Genomic DNA, 10,245 nt, shown 5'->3' with positions numbered 1-10,245 from the left:
GTCAGCCAGCTGCTGGGTAATGAGCTTGTTTTGGGCCAACAGAGCATCTACATTGTTTAGCTCCATTACTCCTCTTGTGTTCCCTCTTTCGGAAGCATAGAAGTAGTCGTTCTCTGTTACTGTTTCAATAACATCTATGGCTTCCTCAATAGTCTTCTTCTTGTTCAAAGATCCTCCGGATGAATGGTCTACGGCCTTCTTTGACTCATAAGAGAGTCCTTCATAGAAAATGTGCAGCTGCACCCATTCGTTGAACATGTCAGGTGGATACCTCCTTGTTAAGTCCTTGAACCTCTCCCATGCTTCATATAGAGTCTCACCATCTTGTTGCCTGAAAGTTTGGACCTCAACTCTCAGCCTATTGATTCGTTGAGGAGGGTAAAATCTTGCTAAGAATTTGTTTACCACGTCTTCCCAAGTTGTCAAGCTTTCCCTTGGGAAAGATTCCAGCCACTTGGCTGCTTTGTCCCTAAGTGAGAATGGAAATAGGAGCAGTCTATAGGCGTCAGGGTGAACACCATTAGACTTCACTGTGTCACATATTCTCAGGAAGGTGGTTAAATGTTGATTGGGGTCTTCTTGAATACCTCCTCCAAACGAACAGTTGTTCTGAACAAGGGTAATGAGCTGTGGTTTAAGTTCAAAGTTGTTGGCATGGATTGTTGGCTTTTGGATGCTACTTCCATAATTGCCTGGGTTTGGATTGATGTAAGAGCCCAAAACTCTTCTATTCTCCCCAGCATGATTTGCTCTACCTCCTCCCCCATGGTTGTGATCTTCTTCTTCATGATGGTTTTCCATGTTGTCTTCCATGTTTGTTTCAAAGAATTCCTCTTCTTCCTCAGCACCAACCACTTTCTTTCCTCTTGCCTCCCTCCTTAATCTAAGGAAGGTCCTCTCAGGTTCAGAATCGAAGGAAGTTGAAGCCCCGCTTCTTCTCCCTGTCATACAACCATCAAGTGCAAGCAATAAAAGATAGGTGCAGAAAGTATTTGTGTCAGAATTACTGTTAGTTGTGGGTGATGCAATATATCAAACAGTTAGTGGGTTAGCAAACAGAATTAAAAATAACAAAGAAAAAAACAAAAGAGTAGAGGGGGAAGGGAAGAAGTTTAACTAAAACAAAAAGTAAATCACTCAAACAGAAAATGAAATTCACAAAATAAAAATGCTCAATCTAGTGATCTTCCAATTTAATTATTGTTGATGTAGAATCAATCCCCGGTAGCGGCGCCATAAACTTGATGCGGGTGGAAACTTGTCTCTCAACAAATCTCCCTTCGGCAAGTGTACCGAATTTGTCGTCAAGTAAAAACTCACAATAGAGTGAGGTTGAATCCCACAGGGATTGATTGATCAAGCAACTTTAATTAGAAGAATGTTCTAAATGAGGGAATCCAGAATTTGGGTTGAGAGTTGTAGAAAATAAAATGGCGGGAATGTAAATAACAGAAAAGTAAATGCTAGAATTAAAGGACTGGAAGTAAGGTAGTGTTTGGTTGATGTTCATGTCTCAATGAGACATGGACACGGTGACACATGTCTGCTGTTTGGTTTGTTGAGACACAAATTTTTGATGGACACGGGAGGACACAGATGGACACGGAGACACTAAATTTGTGTACCTCCAATTTGATGAGACACTGAGACACAACTTGTGAGACACTAATTTTTTACTCTTTTACCCTTATTCAATTTTTAAATTTTTAAAATTTATCCTCTTATCTCTTCAAATATTTTTTTTTACTTCCTCTTTTAGATTTTACAACCAAATTTGTTCTCCCATTTTTTTCAAAATAATTTATACATTTAACTTTTTATTTATTTAAATTTTAATTAATCTTTGATAAATTTTAGGCTTTGGTTTTCTATTTTTTTTTCAAAAAAGACTGGATATTTAATATTTGAATGATAATTTGAGATGATATTAGAAGGAAAAAAATACGAAAAGAAATAAAAATTTAATTGTAATGACATATGTAGCGTTTGAGGTGATGGGTGTCTAGTGGTGTTGATAAAATTGTGGTTAAATGAAGGGTAATTCAGTCTTTTTCAAATATTTGTGTCTTGTTCATTATTTTTACCAAACACAATACATAGACACAAATATTTTATGTCTATGTCTTTAATGTCTGTATTTTTGTGTCTATGTCTCATCCTATACATCAACCAAATGGAACCTAAATGACTGAAAATAAATTGCAGAATTGTAAATGGGAATGGGGGATTTGCTCATAAAAGTAAATGGCAGAAATTAAAGAGAATGGGTAAGATCAGAGATGGGGAGTTCATTGGGCTTAGGAGATGTTGCAATTCTTCGGATCAAGTTCATTTTCATCTCTTCCTTAATCAATGCACTAATTGATCTCCTGGCAACCTTAATTGATTGAATTACAATTTCTTGCAATTCAATCTCTCAAGTCTTGATCAATAGCCAATTCCTTGGTCAATTGCTCATGAGAAGAGATGAAGTATGGTCACTGATTATACCACATGTATTTCCCAAATCAAGTATTGAGAGGGTTATAGTCACATACCCATCCAAACCCAATTTGGTCCAACATGAGAAAGCATTTCTAGCTTGATCTCTTCATTCCTCTTTCAAGGTTCAAAAGAGATCCAAGTTTGAATAGCTTCTTTTCCAAGATAACTACTCAATGGGATGAAGATCGAAAGCTTTCAAGTAAAATCAAGAGAAAAGATAGAAGAAGAATAATGAAAATTAGTATTGATCCATCAAATTACAACAGAGCTCCCTAACCCAATGAAAGGGGTTTGATTGTTCATAGCTCTTGAAAATGAAAACAAAGATGGAGAATACATCATAAAACTAGAAAATGCAGAGAAGGTAGAATACAGAGAGTAGTTCTCTTTTTCCAGCATCCAGAACTTCTTTAACAATTCAAAGCTACTCCTATATATACTACTCTTCTCAGCTTCTAGTTTGCTCTTCAAGTCTTGGGCCTTTGGATCTTGAGTTTGAAGCAGTTCTTTTCTTCATTTGGGCTTGGCTTTACTTGCAGAGAGAAAGTGCTAAGTGGGCAGAGACTTTAGCTCAGGGCGTTAGGGGTGTTAACATTTAGTGAAAGTATAAGTTCGAGAACGTTAGTGACACTTAACATTTTCACTAACATTCCAATGTACCCCTTTGCCTCACGTTAGAGCCCACGTTAACTAGGTTGGCTTCTAACGTGGCCTTGCCAACCTTCGAGAACGTTAGTGACACTCAATATTGTCACTAACGTTCCAATGTGCCCCTAGATCTCACGTTAGAGTCCACGTTAACTAGGTTAACGTGGCTTCTAACGTGGCCATTCTTAGCCATCCCAACGTTAGTGACAATGTTGAGTGTCACTAACGTTGGCTCATCATTCATTCCTCATCGTTAGCTTCCACGTTAACTAAGTTAACGTGGAAGTTAACGTGGCTCCTCGAGGGGTTGTGTGGTTGCTTACAACGTTAGTGACAATGTTGAGTGTCACTAACGTTGTCGACAACTCTCACTTCTTACGTTAGCTCCCACGTTAACCAGGTTAGCGTGGGAGTTAACGTGGTGTGCTGCATCTTTAGGCCAACGTTAGTGACAATGTTGAATGTCACTAACGTTGGCTTCTCTTCCCCCTTTAACGTTAGAGGCCACGTTAACTAGGTTAACGTGGGCTCTAACGTGGCCACTCATGAGTGTTTGCCAACGTTAGTGACAATGTTAAGTGTCACTAACGTTGGCTCAACTTCCCTTCTCCACGTTAGAGTGCACGTTAACTTAGTTAACATGACTCTTAACGTGGGCAATGATGGCTTTGAGAGTGTTATTGGCAATCACTTTTCTCATTAACCTTGCAAGTTACCTCCCTTTCCTTGCTTCCTTTGTCCTGAAATCAAGCAAATAAAGTGCATCAAAGCTCTAATCCAAGTTATGAGTCATGCATCATCCAATTTGTCATTAAATTCATGCATAATTCTCATGAAATCATATAAAATTCACAATGTTTGCTTGAATCAAGATGTAAGTGAAATTCTACCCAAAACTTGCTTATTTCCTAAGAAAATGCATGAAACTATCCTAAAACAGTAAAGAAAAGGTCAGTGAAACTGGCCGAAATGCCCTGGCATCACAACACCAAACTTAAAGCTTGCTTGTCCCTAAGCAAGTACTGAAACATGAGAATGATGAATGAAATGAAATGAGGAATGAATCATTATTGTGGAAGTCATGTCCTTGGTTTTATGGGGTTTCATGCATAGCAACTTAGGTTCATTCCTTTACTGGCTTTCAGACCTTTATCATGCCCTGGAATACTCACTTGATTGCACCCTTTGAGACTTTTATTTATTGACCCCTTTGTCTTTTCAAGGTTCATTGCATCCTTAGGCTAAGTGTTCTGTGAGGGGGCGACTCTTTAAAATAAGCTTTCAGCCAACACTCCCGAACCAGTTGGTTCAAGGTGCTAGGTGTTGAAACACCCCTAAGGACTTACTCCCTCAAGTCTCTCTCCCCCATACATGCACACCACAGGCACATGGTTTGTTATTTTCTTTCCTTGAGGCCTTGGTGTCCAGCACCTCTTTGGGTTACTAAATGTTCTGTAGCAAGGTTGCTCTTGATAGTGGATTTTCAGTTGATAATCCCGGGTTAGTTAACCCAAGTTACCAAGTGATGAAGCACTCCTAAGAACTTATTCATTCAAGCAGATCCTTGGTACAAGTGCAGCACAGACACATCCCTCAAGATTCAAGTCCTTGGTGCCTAGCTTTGTTTCTTATTACTTTTCTTTCTTTTTCAACTCTTATTGTTTTTTTCCTTTTTCTTATTAGGATCTTGTTATTTAGCTAGTCTCATGGGGTGTGTTTCAAGCATATGACTTCAGGACAGATAGTTGCCTTCCTACCTTGTTGGTGAACCAACTTAGCTAATCTATTACCACACCACAAACTTAGGAACTTACTCCACAATATGAACCTCACTCTGGTCTTTCATAGCATACATTCTCTTTTTATTTGATTCAAATGGATAAGCATACAAGTAAGCAAGGTGAAGATGCAGCAGTGACATTAGACTAGCAAGCATAGACCTAAGCAATGACAACTTAAAGGCAGAACTTAAAATCCTAAACAACCATGGAAACATGTTCTATTTCATACATGATTTTCCTTATTTAAAGCTTTGAAAAAGATGGAAAAAAGAGGGAACTCCACCACCTTTTACTCATGGGGGTGCTCATGCTGTCCCTCTTGTTTGTCCCCTTTGTGTTTTTCTTGAGTGCTTGAACTCCCACTTCCCTTGTCTTTTCCAATCAACTTTTTCCAGAAGCCAGCATCTTCCATCTTTTTTTTTAATGTGTCCTTCTGCTGTTTTACCTTCCTTTCTTCTTGTTCTGTTAGCTCTTTTTGGACTTCATCATACCTAGGGATTGTAGAGTGTAGATTATGCATATGACCAGACATATAGTTCAACTTGGCTTGAGTGTTTATGTTAAACTCCTCCCTATGTAGTTGCCGTCCTTCATTCAGTACGCTGAAATCATTGAATGCCTTCGTCTGAGCTAGCTGTCATTGGTTGAGTTCTTGAAGGCGTTTGTCTTGACGCTCTTGCCTTTCAGTCACTTAATTGATGGCTTGAGTGAGCTGGGGGTAATGTTCCATTTGCTGCTTTTACCACTCCCCTTGTTGATTCATCCAATTAGAAAGCAATTCTTCTTGATGATCCATCCTTTGGGCTTGAATGTGTAGTTGTTGTTCTTGTCCCTCCATATAACTCCTTGCTAGCTCCTCAATGGCTCTGTGAATGTGATTCAAGTTGATGTTGGTTGGATCATAGTACTCTTCTTGCTGGTATTCTTCTTGATGAGATTTTTCTCGGTGAGGTCCCTCTTGTGCTATTCTTTTTCCTATTTGAGACCTTCTTTGTTGTTGGGCAGGTGCCACATAAGTTATTCGCTATAGCGTGACTGACCTTCCAGGGTTCACCCAACTTGGATTGCTGTCCTCGAAGACTACCTTGGCTTTCGTACACAGTCTAAGGATGGTGCTGGGGTACCAAAGTCTAGCACCTGGATCATTCTTCTCGACTGACTCTTGAATCCCCTCAGCTATAATCTCGTGCACATTGATGCCTCCACCCTTTATTAAGCAATGTACCATAGTAGCTCGAGTAGTGTTAACCTCCGAATTGTTCACGGCTGGGAGGATAGATCTCCTCACGAGCCCAAACCATCCCTTCGCTTCCGGGATGAGGTCTCCTCTCCTGATGAACCGGGGTCTCCTATCCGAATACCTTTCCCAGTCAGATCCTATAACACACATATCGTTCACAATTTCTTCAAGTTCATCATTGTCGGGGCCATTACTTATTCTTACATGATAGCTGGGCTCATCAAAATGTGACGATTTCAGCTGAAGAGTCCTTGTTATGGGATTGGGGTTAAAGTCCACCTATGTTTCTCTCACATAACTTTTGAAGGTGGGGGCCTTGGTTTTGTCTTCTCTGACCACATTTGCATAGAACTCTTTGATGAGGTTTGCATTTATCCTTGCTTCTGGGTTCGTGAGCCTTTGCCAGCCCCTTTGTTCAATCTTCTCTCGAATCTGTGGGCACTCATCCTCGTTAAACTGGAATATTAACTCAGGCAATATCTTTTTGAGCTTTATCCATTCGAATTCGAGTTCATGGAATGTAGTCTTGAATTTCCCTTCATCGAAAGGGATACTCTCCACCGGTTCCTTCCTCTTTTGCCTCTTGGAGCTCGATGACGCCATGAGTGATTGTTGATATGTGAAGGTGTAAGGGGTGTGGATAATTAGCTTCGGCCGGTTACGATGGGGTGTAGTGAAGGGAGTGAGTCAGAGTGTTTCTGATGGGGTAAGAAGAGTTGGGTGTTAAAAGTGGGAAGTGTAAAGGATGGAAATTGGAATGTGAAAGGGAGTACGGACTAGGAACCACTTTATATAGGGAGATGGTGAGTGAATGAAAGATGTGGATTGATGGAGTGGTTGTGTGATGAACGGATGGGGTTTAGCATGGGATGAGGACAAGGATCATCAACTTTATGAAGGGGGTTGGTTCGATTTCCAAGCGTGTCACTCTTCCAATGTTGCATGGCAACATTTCCCAATGCATCCCCCTTGAAAACACGTGTATAGTACTTCTCCTTTTGTGGTGGCCGAATCCTCCCTCTTCAATTGTCCCATCAATTCTCCTACAAATAAAGAGATGTGATTAATGAATTTGTGGAAAGTGGTGGCAAAATTTAAAAAGAAAAGAAAGAGTAACTACTTTTTAAAATTTTTTTGTTGTTAACTGACTATGTGCTATTCATTAGTACAAACCAACTGACTAATTGATTGTCCATGTATGCAACATTGGTGACACCAAACTTAGTTTGTGGCCATGTGGAGAAAAAAGAATTGTTCATGGTTCTAAGAGTGACATGATATGAATTGCATTCATGTTCTCTTAGTGTGCCTTGAACACCAAACTTGTTTTTCACTATATGTTGCATAAAAGGATTAATTCAAGTATATGTCAGAGTTGATTTGGACTTCATGAACCTTGCATTATTAACTACTTTTAAAAGCATATAAAACATGGGTTGCCTCCCATGAAGCACTTTTTTAGCGTCACTAGCTTGACGTTCTGCCCTTTGTCAGGGTGGTTGGTAATGCTTTAGATCTTCCCCTCTTGCAGTAAACCTATATCCATTAGCTTCATCAAGGATCTCTACATGCTCTAGGGAGAGAACTTTGTTGATGGTAAAAACCTTAGGTAGCTGAGATGGGATGGTGGGGAGACGAGGTGGGATATCTAGGAAGTAAGCTGAGATCACTTTATCCCCTAGAGAGAAATCCTCTGTAGGGATCTTCTTGTTCCTCCATCCCCTTGGTGCCTTCTTCTTTGTTTCTTTTGATGTTGCCCTACTCTTTGTGGCCTTTTATTTTAAGGAAATGTTGTTGCTGGTCTCATATGACTCTGGTGGTTTAGGTTCCTCCTGATTTTCCTTGAGCTGTGACAGCTGCTGATTATCTTGTTCATCAACCAAAGGGATTCCCTGTGATTCAATGTTTGTTTCTTCCACCAGTGCTTTGTCGTGCTCTTTCCTTGGTTCCTTGCTTTCCTGATCTGCTTCTTATGAGGGTTTGAAGACATTGAATACGAGTTGTTCGTCATGTATCCTCAATATTAGCTCTCCTCGATCCACATCTATGAGCGCTCTGGCTGTAGCTAGGAATGGTCTTCCCAATATGATTGGGTGAAGGTGACTCTCTTCCATTTCCAATATGACAAAGTCTGTAGGAAGGAAGTAGTTCCCTACCTTTACCAACACGTTTTCAACCACTCCTACTACTCGTTTTAGAGTTTTGTCAGCTAGCCTCATGACTACGTCTGTGGGAATTAGCTCATTGATCTGCAGCTTCTTCATAAGGGATAAGGGCATTAAGTTGATGCTTGCTCCTAGGTCACAGAGTCCTTTGTCAAACATTGTTTCTCCTATGGCACAGGGGATGTGAAAACTCCCTGGGTCCTTCCTTTTTGTAGGCATCTCTGGTTGAATGAGAGCACTGCACTCCTTATTCATCACTATTATTTGCCCTCCTTTGAGTGAGCTTTTCCTGGTCAGCAGCTCCTTCATATACTTAATGTATGAGGGCATTTGTTGGAGGGCCTTGATGAATGGTATGTTTACATGGAGAGATACAAACATGTTAAGAAACCTTGAGTATATTATCTTTTCTACACCACCCTTGAGTTTTTGGGGAAAGGGTGCATAGAGTCTCAGCAGCTCCTTATGTGAAATTTTGGTTTCTTGGTGATCCTCTTCCTGTTTCTCTGCTGATGTATCTCCAGGTTGTTCTAATGATTTGTTCGGCTCCTCCTCAGTCCCCTTATCACTTATAGTGACCATCTTGCAATCTTCCCATCTGACCTTCTTTGCTTCACCTCTCGGGTTCTTCTCTGTGTCACTTGGGAAGCTATCAGTAGGTTTGGAAATCTTTTTAGAGAGGTATCCCACTTGAAATTCCAGCCTCTGAATGGTGTCTCCCTGGTTTTTGAGATTAGCTCGCACATCCTCTTTGAACACCTTGTTATCTTGAATCTCTTTGCATATGCCTTCAAGTAGAGTCTCAATCCTTGATAGTCTTTCTTTCGATGATGGTGAGTTGAGATTGGAGGGATGAGAAGGGCCATTTTGGCTTTGGTATGGATGTTGAGGTGTGTTGTTAAGTGGGTACTGATATGATCTTTGTGTGGAATGTTGCTGGGCTGCATTGTTGTTGGGGTTGTGGCGTCTCTGATCTTGGCCTTGGTCTTATTGATTTCCCCACCCAAAGTTTGGGTGGTTCCTCCAACCAGGATTGTAAGTCTTGGAGTATGGGTCATGGTTCTGCCTAGGTGGATTTCCAATGTAGTTGGCTTGTTCCTGATCACCCTCTGCTTCTTCATTCACTCTTTCTTAAGCTGCTGTTGAGGTGGTGATTACTGCTACTTGACTCCTCTCCATCTTCTTGGTAAGGTCAGCCAGCTGCTTGGTGATCATCTTATTTTGAGCTAGCAGTGCATCCACATTGTTTAGCTCTATTACTCCTCTAGTGTTGCCCCTTTCAGAAGCATAGAAGTAGTCATTCTCATCTACAGTCTCAATGACATCTATAGCTTCTTCAATGGTCTTTTTCTTATTCGGAGATCCCCCGGATGAGTGGTCTACTGCCTTCTTTGATTCATAAGAAAGAACTTCATAGAAAATGTGTAGCTGCACCCATTCATTGAACATATCTGGTGGGCACCTTCTTGTCAGATCCTTAAACCTCTCCCATGCTTCATATAGAGTCTCACCATCTTGTTGCCTGAAAGTTTGAACTTCAGCTCTCAACCTGTTGATTCTTTGAGGAGGATAGAATCTCGCCAAGAACTTGTTCACCACATCTTCCCAGGTTGTTAAACTCTCCTTCGGGAAGGATTCCAGCCATTTAGATGCCTTGTCCTTGAGTGAGAAGGGGAATAGAAGTAATCGGTAGGTGTCAGGATGAACACCATTAGACTTCACAGTGTCACATATCTTCAGGAAGGTGGTTAGATGTTGATTGGGATCTTCTTGAACACTTCGTCCGAATGAACAGTTGTTCTGAACAAGGGTGATGAGCTGTGGCTTTACTTCAAAGTTGTTGGCATGTATGGTTGGCTTTTGGATGGTACTTCCACAGTTTCCTGGGTTTGGATTGATGTAGGATCCCAGAACTCTTCTCGTTTGC

At 40.7% G+C, this 10,245-nt stretch overlaps 2 non-coding genes across 2 annotated transcripts; both read left to right on the top strand.

The window, feature by feature from the left end:
• Positions 1-256: 256 nt before the first annotated feature.
• Positions 257-360, top strand: LOC112753866 (small nucleolar RNA R71). The gene has a single exon (XR_003178229.1). It is a non-coding gene; the product is annotated as a small nucleolar RNA R71 (small nucleolar RNA).
• A 9,402-nt stretch (positions 361-9,762) lies between these two features.
• LOC112752161 (small nucleolar RNA R71) lies at positions 9,763-9,869 on the top strand. Its single transcript, XR_003176609.1, has one exon. It is a non-coding gene; the product is annotated as a small nucleolar RNA R71 (small nucleolar RNA).
• The last annotated feature ends 376 nt before the right edge of the window (positions 9,870-10,245 follow it).

The sequence above is a fragment of the Arachis hypogaea genome, chromosome 15 (genome assembly GCF_003086295.3).
Source record: "Arachis hypogaea cultivar Tifrunner chromosome 15, arahy.Tifrunner.gnm2.J5K5, whole genome shotgun sequence".
Taxonomy (NCBI): domain Eukaryota; kingdom Viridiplantae; phylum Streptophyta; class Magnoliopsida; order Fabales; family Fabaceae; genus Arachis; species Arachis hypogaea.
The sequence above is the reverse complement of the archived record's forward strand: the minus strand, read 5'-3'. Positions and strand labels throughout refer to the sequence as shown.